Below are 12,383 nucleotides of genomic sequence, written 5' to 3'. Positions count from 1 at the left end.
GTTTAGTCTCTTTCTATAAGAAATGCCTTTGGGATTTTGATAGGGCTTGCACTGACTCTGTAGATCACTTTGGGTAGTATGGGCATTTTCACAATATTTTCTTTCAATCCATGAACAAGAAATGTCTTTCCATTTGTTTCCATCTTCTTTAATTTCTTCCCTCAATACTTTATAGTTTTCAGTGTATGTCTTCACTTCCTTAGTTAAGTTTATTCCTAAGTATTTTATTCTTTATGATGCTCTTTGAAATTGAGATTGTTTTCATCATTTCCTTATCAGGTAGTTTGTAATTAGTGTATAGAAACACAACTGATTTTTCAGTGGTGACTTTGTATTCTACAGCTTTACTGAATTTATTAGGTCTAACAGTTTTTTGTGGAGTCTTTAGGGTTTTGAAAAAACAGGTCTAAAATTCACATGGCACCATAGTAATTCCCCCAAATTATTCCACACATTTAATAAAATATGAATTTAAAAAATCTAAAGAGCTTATCACCGAAGTTGACAAAATTATTCTAAAATTTATTGGGAAAACTAAAGTGCTGAGGAAGCATTTTAAATCAAGAGGAAAGGATGGATGACTCAATAAAAGGCACCGGAATATTGACATCCAGATGGGGAGGGAGACTAATTCAGATCTCTGTTTCACACAATATTCAATAATGAATTTCAGTTGGATTAAATATCTCAATTTGAAATGCAAAATTTAACATGCCCTTCACAAAATAGGAGACTAACTTTACAACCTTGGAGTGGGAAAAGATTTCCCTTTTTTAAAATGCTAGAATTTTATCTCTATTATTTTTTACCAAAATTTTTGGAAAAGACCGAAATTATTCCTAGTCCTAAAAACAAAGTTTTCTCAAATCTGAGGATAGTCATTTTCTAGTTGTTTGTTTTTTAGAAATCAAAATTGGACTATGAATTGCTCAGAGTCTTCTTTTTTTTTTTCCATGATGAAATGTAGCTGTGGCATTTACTTACTGGAATCAGGGCTCGGTAGATCGTTTAAGTTAACTAGGAAATGGCAGTTAGGAAGGCTTTTTGTGACTCTCTGTTTTCACCCATTCTGGTTATTTTTTAGAGATGCTTCAGTGAGCTGGCTATGAAGGGGTGCCTTCTTGGGTTGGGAGGCTAGGTCTATCTTACCCTGATGTTTCAAGGCTATTGTGCCCTGCACATAAAAGTAGGAATAGAGTGATAAGTGAACAACCAATAAGAACCATGATAGATCAATGTTTTAAAATAAAATACATAATTAAAACTACTGACCCACAAAAAGGTGCAACTGGATACAGAAAATGTGCATGTACAGGGAAAAGATTTTTTTTTTCATTTTTTAAAATTGAGATAGAGTTGATTTATAATATCCTGTTAGTTTCAAGTGTACAGCACAGTGATTCAGTTATACATCTATCTCTGTATATCTATTCTTTTCTAGATTCTGGGAAAAGATTTCCTTAACAAGATGTACAAAGTAAAATCCTTAAATTAAATATTTAAAATCTAAGGCTTTTCAACAAAATGTTAATTTAGAAATCCACATATTAAGAGAAATATTATTTTTATATTACATCTAAATATATAAATAATTCTGACATATTAATAAATAAAAGCTATACAACCCATTGCAGGGTGGAGGGAATGGCCAAATGATAAAGAAAATTCAAAGAGAAAACCCAAGCATTTGACAAAAATATGCCCATCATTTCCCTTGTTGACTTACAATACCGTTTTGGTTGTTTACCAAACATGGGCATCTGTCTCTAGACTCTCTTCTGTTTCTTTGGTCCACCAGATAAAGTCGTTTCTGCCACTTTATCACTATATTTTGCTTTATCATTAAATCTGTGCTCTCCAATAGGGTAGTCATTATCACATGTTGCTATTTAAATTTAAATTAAAATTCAATTCCTTGGTCATACTAGCCACATTTCAAGTGTTCAGTAGCCGTAAGTGGCTAGTGGCCGCCATATTGAATAGCGTACGTATAGAATATTTCCATGATTACAGAAAGTTCTACTGGACGTTGCTGCTTAAACTTATAAATTTATAAGCTTTAGTGTCATTATAACAGGGCGAGTCTCCTTTCATTCTTCCTCATCTTTAAAATTGCTTTGGCTCTCACTTTTCCAAATACATTTTAGAGAAAGTAATCAGGGAAATGTAAATTACAAAAACAATGATATACCACTCCATAGCAACTACAGTGAATGCATTACATGGATCAAAATGGTACGTCTGAACACAATGGGAGCACAAGAGAGGAGCAAGTTGAAAAAGGAGTGTGTGTGTGTGTGTGTGTGTCTGTGTGTATCTGTGTATAGGTGTAATGCTATGACACAATTTAGGCAAATTTTAAACCCCCCCCCAAAACTAGTCTAGTTATTGTATATGGGTCACAATTATAGCTAATCTTTATTAGCATTTATTTTTTCTGGGCTCTGTTCCAGGCACTTTAAATCTATTAACATTTGACTGTTGCACCCAAGATTAATTTACGATCATCTTCCTTATTTGACTGAGGCACAGAAAAGTTAAGCAATTTGCCCCAACTTACCCAGCTAGTTGGTGCAGAGCTGGAGCTCATGGCCAGGCTGTCTGGCTTCCAAGTCTGCATTCAAAACCACGGTGCTGTCCTGGAATTAGACCAAATGACACTCACCAGACATGCGCGGGAACGTTTCCAAAGAAGGAGAAAATAGAAATGGGCTGTAGGGCTTTACCTTCTGTATAATGTGTTAGAGAGAGAGGTGGCCGGGGAGAGAGATAGAGAGAGAGGAGAATGGGAGATCTGAAGGAAAGAAAGGAGAAAATATTAATATCAGTCCAATTAGGTTAGTGGGTACATGGGCGTCATCATTTTCTGTTTAAGTTTTTAATTAATAAAGTAAAAAATAATGGGTATATTGTTAGATGAACTATGTCTCCGAGGACTTGCTTATGATCTGAGATATGCTAACTAGACTTCTGTGTTGTTAAGAGTCATCCCTTCTGTTTTGTAGAGTGAGATATGAGAGCTGAAGGATTTTTGAGGGACAGTTGCGAGGGATGCAAAGCCAGGTGACAGGAGACCCAGCTGGGGGAGATTCTTGGGGCACACAGAGGGAGGGGGCAGCTGCTGCAGAAAGCTGGAGCAACGATGGTGAAAGAGGATCTCCCAGAATCCTCTGGTGCTTGATGGAACCCCGTCTTCCATTTTCCCAGGAAAGCTTCAGAAAAAAACTACATTTTCCAAATCTTTAGCTGTCAGATTACTATTTTCTTTTGGCACGTGGGGAAGAGGTGAGACTGGCCTCAGAGAGACCACAGTGTGCATGACATGCTGCCCAGGCGGGTAATGTGATGCTCAGGTTACAGACACAAAGCATCTCTTCTTGGCACCCAGAAGGCCTTGACCATGGCAGTTAGTGTTACTAGCCAGCATCACTTCCCGTGGAGGCCTCTTCTCCCCTGGTGCTTTCTGCCCTCCCGTAAGTCCAGGGCCCCAGCTTCACGCCCATGTCACCTTGCTCCAGTGGCAGAGCTCCCTGCCCCAGTGTCCCAGTCCAAGAGGCTCTCTGGCTGTCTCGCTGATGCTAGTTCACGTGTGGAGCTTTTTGCACAATTGCTGTCCTGGGAGCAGACGGGTAGGAGTGGCAAGATGGGGCCGACACGGGCAGGTCTGGGGCAGCTTAACAGTGTGACTGGCAGACACCTGCCAAGCCAGCAGGAGAAAGGGAGCTGGGTTCATCCAGGAGAGCACAGGGAAGAGCGGAGGTGAAGGAGGCAGCTGGAGGGAGGTCTTCCCTCGATCCTTTTTTGCAGCTGGTCTGCAGGGAAAATGAGCTGTAACTGCCCCTGCCCACCAAGCCCCCTCCACTGCCAATCTATGGCTTCTTTCCTGTGAGCTCATCAGTAATTACGGCCCAGCAGGTTCTTAAGAAGCAAACTCCCTGAAAGGCACAGGCTAGCTCTGGCTCTGCCGCGGCCCCTCCTCGGACCCAGAAGGAGGTTTCCAGATCCTGGGCCTGCGGCTGGCCTGCACCTGCCTCCAAGCCAACAGCAGCCCTGTGCTGCTCCGCACAGCCCAAGCACGGAGCTGTCGGGCTGTTTCCACACATGGCAGTACACTTGTTTCCAAGCCAAAACACTCCAGAGGAGAATGATAAAATGCTGGGGTTTAGGGTATTTTGCAACTGAATTAAGCCCTGTGAGCCCTGCTGGCAAATGCACCAGGTGAAAGCTTCCCCACTACACATGGGCAGGGCTCTCGGGCTAGCTGAGAGGTAAAGGTACCCATTACAGTTCATCGCTGCAGCTTTGGCCGCCTGCTCCCAGACCCCTTTGCACCCACGCCCTCAGGCCTGCCTGGTAGTTTGGATTCATGGAAGAGGCAGGATAGACTAGTAGTAAAGAACAGCGTCTGGGGGCAGACAGGACCAGTTAGCTCCCATCTTTGCTGCAGGTCCTTGGTGGTTGTTTTCTGAGCTTCCTTCTTTTTATCAGAGTGGAACCCTTACCTGCTTTGAAGATTTCTAAAATTAGAACTAAAAATGTACTCATGTGGCTAGCTTCCCTCATTGAGCCTATTGGACAATGACATGTTATTTCCCCATTTCTCAAAATATTCTGCATATTATAACGTCAATCATGGATTGTTAACATGGGTTTGTTTTAAATATATTTACTATTAATGAATTGTCAGAGATATGTACATATGTGTGTTTTTTAAATCTTCTCTGTCTCAAAACTAAATATTAAACAAATGAATGCTATATAGCTCATTTATTTGTTTTATTTGTTTACTAGTTCTGTAGAATATAGATGTGTATACACACACACATATGGCGCTACATTTGTATATCTATATGAAACTTAGCACTGTGGCATAATGAATGAGAACGGAGCTCTGAGTAGACAGACCTGAGTCCTGCCATTTGCTCTGACACATCTTAGCTTTGTGACCTTAAGCAAGTTAATTAACCTTTCTGAACTCGCTTTTGCTTATTTGGGGGGACCTTACACAGAATGGTTCTAAGGGCTTCATCTCTGGAACCAGATTATCTGGGTCTGACTCCCAGGTCCACGAGTTACTCATCTCTTTGTGTCTCAGTTTTCCCAGCTACAAAATGGGAATCAGACTAGTCCCCACCTCATAGTGATGCTGTGAGGGTTAAACGAGCTATAACAGAAAGTCAGGGAATATCACGAGCTTAAAGGGCTGCCTGAAACCGAGCTATTAAGATGACTATAAAATGGGAATCATAATAAGATCCACCGTAGAGGGTTGCGATGAGCAAAGTTGAGATAACGTGTGTGAAGCGTGCAGCTCCGAGCCCGACACCCAAGCCCTGCGCTGAAATGGCAGCTGTGGTTGCGGACATTTTGCTTCAGGCCGGGCTGCACACTCCCAGTGCCTGAGAGCCATGGAGTCTCCTGCAGCACCAGGATCCAGGGATGTGATTGCTGGGGAGACGGAGGGTGGGAAAGGGAATGCTGTTACCCGGGCTCTGCCGCAGACAGAAGCCGCCGAGGCCGCACACCCCACGCTCCAGGAGGCCCAGCTCCCGCTGCACCCGGGCCAGGACCATTTTGCTGAGCCACCTCTAGCTGCCAAATGTTTTTCTAACCAGAGCTCTGTGATCCGCTGCCAGTCCTTGGGCAACGGAGGCGAGGTGTGCTGGGATCCAGGCGAGGCCCTGGGGTGAGGGCCTGCCGATCCCGACAGCCGCGCCAGCGCAGGGCCGGGGGAATGTCCCGGGAGGGTGGGGCTGGACCAGGTGCCTGAGCCTCGCAGCCAGGACAGTAGAAGCCACATCACAGCCACTGAGGGGCTCCCTGCGCAGGCTCTCAGCGCAGGCTCCAGCCACAGGAGCTGGGGGCACACTTGGCCCGACTGAGAACCACTCACACTGCCTTACGGTACAGAGGAGAAAGGAGGGCAGAGGAGAAAAAAGAAGTTGAGGAGAAAAACGAGAGAGACCAAGAGATGTGGGAAGAGAGGAAGGGAGAGGAGAGAGAGAAAAGGAAACGGCCACTGTGCAAGTGTGGTCTTGGGAGGCAGTGTCATGGCCTCTTCAATCCAGGGCCCTCCCTCTGAATGGGCCCCACGGGGCAGATTGTGGGAAAGACCCACTTAGGAGCAGATCCTTCCAGAAAGGCCCAGGGTGGCAGCGCTTTCCATCGCATAAAGCCTTTCCCCAGGAAACACCTGGTTTTCATCATCAGTGCCAACGTTTGCAGCCTCCAAATCCCCCATCTGTCCCTATGCAGGGAGGGGGTCCAACACTGTGTCCCCCCAGGGCCACGTGTGTCTCCTTGGCCGGTTCCAAGTATCCAAAAGGGATGGTGCCAGAGACGTCCAGGGTCCAAGCCTCTTGCAGGGCTTCCCCTCTGCCGAGAACAGCTAACCATGGGGATGCATGCCCAGAACACAGAGGAGAGGAAAGGCGTCGGGACACACTTAAGTCAAAGAAGTGCATGTTGTTTATCTGAAATTCAGATTTAACTGGGCTTTTTGTATTTTTATTGGCTAAATCTGGCCACCCCTGACAGGCAGCTCCGACCTGCCTTCAGTGGCTATTTCAGACTCCTGCCCCCATCACATGTATCCCAAGAAGGTCACCAGTTTGGGAGGGCTGGAGCTTGACCATCCTGCCGAACAGCTGGGTGATTTTATCCTTGGCGAGAAAGGGACAAAAAGAGAAAATTGGTCTCTTGGTTAACCTGAGGCTAGATCAGGCATTCACTGAGGGCTGAGTGTATCTATCCTAGGGTCTGTAGCAGCCATTCACCTGCATCATTTCATTTAAGGCTGATGGCCATCTAAGGAGCAGGATTTGCATTTCTGTTTCTCTCCGGGCAGATTCCCTCTGCACCAGTGCGGAAGCTGAGCCTGCCTGAGATCCAGCCCAGGGCCCTGGCCACAGGCTGCTGGGCTGAACTTGTCCACAGCTGACGTCGACTTCGCTGGGGGATTTTAGTTCCGATCTTCTCTCTCTCAATACCTTTACAATGTCCCTGTTTCCAAAATGAGTGCCCAATGTGCCTGCTTTTCCAGGTGAGTCAGAATCCGAAGGCAAACATGGTAGGTGATAAGGGAGAAAACCTTAGTCCAAGAGGCTCAGGTGGAAAAAGTGTGGGTTGGTGACACCCAGCCCTGAGTCAGAATCCCAGCTCTTGCATTGCCTACGTGACTGCACAAGTTACGTGAGATTGTTTGAGCTTCAGTTTCATTTGCTAAATAATTGGGATAATAATACACACAGCACTGGGTAGTTAGGATTTAATGAGAGAAGGCATGAGAAGTAAGTACCCATCAACTGAGCTATTATCTCCCTGAAATGATGGCTGGAGAAGAATAAAAGGGATCTGAAGTAAAGACGTGTAGTAGATGCTTCATAAATGGTAATTACGACTATTGTTACTAACCCCCTTTGGAATAGGCTATTCGTTTCCCAAAAGCCACTCAAAAATCCTGTTCCTGTTGCAGAGAACTGGATAAATGACTCCTTTTATAAACTAGCTTTTCACCTGCGGGAAGTGGATTGCTGATCCTACCCAGGTTAAAATGACTGAAAATCAATTTGATTTGACAGCTGCTGAAGAAACGAAATGCACGTACAAACCGATGAGCAGCAGAGCCCATCGGCGCTGATACAAAGCGAGACCACAGAGAGGGCTGCTGTCTACGATCCAGCCGCCTGCTTCCTGTTGGGGCCGCCAGCCTGGCCACCCGTCGGCAGCAGGTAAGATCGGAGGCTCCACTGACGCGCCGCTCCCCACTCCGGGGCCTGCAAGGTGCGCACCGGAGCCCAGGTGCTGCGGCCCCGGCCTTGGAGACCCACACCCCAAACTGCAAACTCAAGAGCGTTCTCTGCTGCCTTGCAGCACGGTTAACTACCACTAAAAAGGCAGAACCACCGGGGTCCGAGAGCTGGGCTGCTCGTAAGATCAAGGAAGGCAACAGGTCATTTCATCCACCTACCTCTTGCCAAAGAACAGAGGGCTTCAATCCCCGCCCCCTCCCTGCCTCACTCACCGGCCCCCAAACCCCTACTCTCAGGTCCCCATGCTGTTCCTTTGTTCCCATCAGATCCAACTGCCCAACTCTTGAAATAACACATCCTCTGAGGCCACTAGGCCCATTGCAGGCCGCCTTGTGTGACTCAGGGAAGGCCCTCAGCCTCCTCGAGCTTCAGTTGCTATGGTGGTCAAGTGGGGAATAAATCGGCATTAGCACTTCCTGCTAAGAACCAAGGGGCACGTGAAAGCGAAAAGGCTTTGTCGGCTGGGTGGGCTTCCAGATGGGAGTTTCCGGGTATCCGCCATGCTCTAGAACACTGGGAATGTTCCCCGGGTAAGAGTGGGGACCTTACTCATTGACCTCCTCCCTCCTGCCGTTTTTCCGTGCGTCCTGATTTTCTTCCACTTGCTACGGGGGAGGGTGGGATTGTCGCTGGGTCAACGCCGCTGGAGACTATTCTCCCTGAGTTCTTAGCGTAAGTAACCCAGGAACCAAACTAAGGAATGTGGCTACTTAGAATCCTCCCTGTGGGTTTATTTTAAACTAGCTACTAAGACTTATCGTTAATAATGATGAAATTAATAAATCCTATGGCCGCTTCCCCCGCCATACCAAGTTGCCCTAGTAAGAAACAGCATTTTCTTAGACCATACCTCCCCTGAAGACATCTATCTTTACTTTTTTTTTAAATACATTTATTTATTTATTCATTTTTGGCTGCATTGGGTCTTTGTTGCTGTGCGCGGGCTTCTCATTGTGGTGGTTTCTCTTGTTGTGGAGCACGGGCTCTAGGACCGCGGGTTTCAGTAGTTGTGGCTCGTGGGCTCTAGAGAGCAGTCTCAGCAGTTGTGGCGCACGGGCTTAGTTGCTCCGCAGCATGTGGGATCTTCCCGGACCAGGGATCAAACCTGTGTCCCCTGCATTGGCAGGCGGATTCTTAGCCACTGAAGCCAGAGAAGTCCCTATCTTTACTTTTATATTCTCTCTCTTTCCCTCCACCCACCAACCCACCGGCCCCGTCTTCATATATCTTGAACTGCTTTCCTGATCAGTGAGCCACGTGGGCCATAGGCTATTATCTGTTTCAGCTGCTCTGGAAGATGCTTGCCTATTTTTCTAGGTACAGCCAGGTGGAATCCTACCCACCACTTAGCTTTAATTTTAAGCCAGATCTAAAGACACCCTCCAAGTTTGGTGAACATCCATCCGCCCAGTTTCATCTGCACAGAAAAGAAGCTTCTTTTGTTCACAGAGATAAATATTGTGACTGTTTCCAGCCTGAAGGAAAGGCTGCCTTAGACAACCATGGACTAATTGCTTAACCGTGTTCCAAGAAAGTGCCAGTTACTTGCAATATACCAACAATAGGTTTCATGTAATGAAAACTGACCACGCACTAAATATCTTATTTAATCACCAATACCTCCAACAAAGGTTAGGTACAATTATTATCCCATTTTATAGATGAGACACATGAGACTTGGAGAGATGAAGCCATTTGCTCAGAACTAAGAGCTAATAGGAGCCAGGATTCAAAGCAGGGATTCAAAGCAAGGCCTTTAAAACACTTACTACAAGCCCTGCTAGTTAACTCACCATGCTTTTGTGTGGACAAAAGGCCCGTGAGCTGTGTACTGGTACTTTTGCAGAGGAAGGGCAAGCTCCGGGAGCCTTAGGTGTGATGAGTTGACTGAAGAGCCTTGAAAGATGTTCTCGAACCTCAGCATCTGGGAGGGGCCTGGGAGCTGCCACAACCCAGCTTCATGGCAATTGAACATTCTGCGTGTGATTATGCATGAGATTGTTTAATTAATTGCATGGCTCACCTGTCACCATATCCGCCTTCATGAAGCATCTTTCATCTTGGATCTCCAAAGCAGGCATAAAAGTTGTAATTAGTCGTAATGATTGTCATGTTTTTTAATAGTTATCTGCTATCAGGTCCCTTTGACAGGTGAAGGTGCTGAGGCTTGGGGTCAGAGGGAGATGCGAAATGTGGAGACCCAAGACATAAACTAGCCAAGGCCCTCCATTCTTGGGGAGCCTCCCAGGAAGCTTAGCGGGCCGTAAAACAAAGAACTGCCACAGGCATATGAGTCTGTCTCCTCTTGCCTTTGGGAGTGGCTCACGTTTCTTTCTGGATGGAGGAGAGTGGTCACTTTCCGTGGCATTTTAAAACAGGTGTAAACAGTCCATTCCGTTATAAAGGCAAAGGGGGGTTAAGATTCAAGATACTCCTCTAGCATGCACCAACCCCAATCTGCTCACTGGCAACACCTGGGCAAGAGTCATGATAAATTCTAAATCACAACAGTTTTGCATTCTTTTCCAAGATAGTCAGGTGTGACCACAAGAGGAGACACAGAGAGACTCAGGAAAACAAAGGTTATTCTACCCACAGGTGCTGGACACAGGAGGCGAGTGGCGCAGGGCACATGGGAAAGACACCAGGGTGGACGGGAGGCAGAAGACAGGAGCGGGGTGAACTCCGAGACCGAGGCCTTTATTGGGGTTTCTGAGGGCAAGGCAGGAAAGGGCAGAGTGAACAGCCTAGGACTGGCTAGTTGAACAATTCAGTGAACTTTGGGCTGTAGGGATGGTCCCTGGTTGCCTGGTACCTGGTCCTGGGCTGGTTAAGGCAGAGGGATATTGTCTCAGGGGTGTATGGACCAGATGGAGGATTGGTTAGCTTGCATATCAAAGATGTACTGGATCCTTTCCTACCTCTAAGAATTGTCTGGTCCAGGGAGGGACAGTCTCTTCCCAGCCAGAAAGGTTTTTATTAAGATGTCAAAGCATCATAATATACAGAAAATTATATCTATCTATCTATCTATCTATCTATATATATATATAGATACATAATAGAACACGGTGTGTGTGTGTGTGTGTGTGTGTGTGTGTGTGTGTGTGTGTGTGTGTGTATGCTGGGAGAGGTAGATTGAGATTTGGGAAGAGAGTGGTGAGAAACTTTCTCCCATCTCTAAAGAAAAGGAAAAATTATGAACAAGATGAACTTTTTTACCTTCTCTTGGAGGAGTTCATAAGATCCCCTCAGTGAGAGTTTCTTCTCTTCCTCCCTTTCCATTGACTCCCCTGACCGTGTATTTGAGTCCAGGACAATCTGAGATGAAGAAATGATGGCAACCTGGGTCGTTGTAAGATGCTTAGTGGATGCTTTGTTTAGACTTAGAGATTCCTTTCGATCTGCCTATGTTCTTGTCCTTTCGTCGCATACTAGTGACTCTAGAATATGCTTCTAGTTCCGTGTCTTTGGATGCCCTAATCCTGAAAATCTCTCCTGTAATGTCACTTCCTGGATTTTCAATGCAACCTGTGAGGTAAACAAGATTTATCCAAGGTCATTATTAGTAAATGGAAGAGCCACGTTTCAAACCAAGGGCTTTCTTCTTCTCAAACTATCCCACTGTGTCAGAATGAGAGAGAGATGAACCTTGGCTGAACAGTCATTTTTCAGGAAGTCATGAAGTGAAAACTCACCTTTGGAAAATAAATTCTGCCAGGAAAACAAGGTGGCTTTTTGGAGCAGAATAATGAGAATCGTTTAATAATTAGAAGGCTCATCGCGGGATCACATCTACAGACTCTTAGCGCCTCTTCAGTTCAAAAACTCTTATTCATATGCATCAGAAAACACATATAAGAATGTCATGTAATCGTATTTCTAAAAGCAAAACACCTGCACCGAAACCAGACAACTGAAAATTACCCCATTATCCTTCAACAGGAGAATAGATAAATGGAATAGAACACTAGACAGTAGGGAAAATAAATGAACTACATATAGGTGCATGCAACAACCTGGATGAATCACAGAAACATAATGCTGAGAGGAAAAACCAAGTAAGATGATATAGAACATAGTGGCATTTTTACAAAGCTGAAAAACAACCCCTTGCCCACATACCCACACACAGGTGAGGGTTACCTACGTAAGTATAACTTTAAAGGAAAGCCAGAGAATGATAAAGAAAATTTAGGATAGGCATACTTGATAAAGAAAAGAGAGGGGCCTTGGGAAGGAAGATTCATCGATATTATTTTATAGTTCTTAAGACATTGTTTTACAGGTATTTTACATTCAGTGTCATGACTGACATATAGATTACATACATAGATAATTTTGTATGTCCCCAAAATGCGTATTTCGGGAGACAGCTTCCTAGCACAAACAGCCCAAAGGCAAACCGTTTCATTCAGTGACAGTAGATAAACATGAACTTCAAGAAGAATACAAGGAATGTGGTGTGTGGGTGGAGGGAATGGGGCCCCAGAAGGAACTCAGGAAAAGAGGAAAGTGGAGGAAAAGGCTGGAAGCAAAAGCTGGGAGAATAAATGTCTGTGGTTCCTGGTT

At 45.3% G+C, this 12,383-nt stretch overlaps 1 protein-coding gene and 1 long non-coding RNA gene across 3 annotated transcripts in view; one reads left to right on the top strand and one right to left on the bottom strand.

Annotated features, from left to right (window-relative positions):
• Positions 1-5,568, bottom strand: part of LOC309649344 — a 979,232-nt gene extending 973,664 nt beyond the window's left edge. Inside the window, exons 1-2 of the long non-coding RNA XR_014257039.1 lie at positions 5,486-5,568; positions 2,561-2,639 (exon numbers count right to left, since the gene is read on the bottom strand). This is a non-coding gene — a long non-coding RNA (uncharacterized lncRNA). The remainder of the gene's footprint in view (positions 1-2,560; positions 2,640-5,485) is intronic.
• Positions 5,569-7,635: 2,067 nt separating this feature from the next.
• Positions 7,636-12,383, top strand: part of LOC309649319 (uncharacterized protein) — a 213,452-nt gene continuing 208,704 nt past the window's right edge. Inside the window, exon 1 of one of the 2 annotated variants that reach the window (XR_014257009.1) lies at positions 7,636-7,730. The gene's annotated coding sequence lies outside the window, so the exon portion shown is untranslated. The remainder of the gene's footprint in view (positions 7,731-12,383) is intronic. The other variant, XM_082439251.1, reaches the window with a different exon arrangement.

The sequence above is a fragment of the Balaenoptera physalus genome, assembly GCF_965194825.1.
Source record: "Balaenoptera physalus genome assembly, chromosome: 19".
Classification (NCBI taxonomy): Eukaryota; Metazoa; Chordata; class Mammalia; order Artiodactyla; family Balaenopteridae; genus Balaenoptera; species Balaenoptera physalus.
The sequence above is the reverse complement of the archived record's forward strand: the minus strand, read 5'-3'. Positions and strand labels throughout refer to the sequence as shown.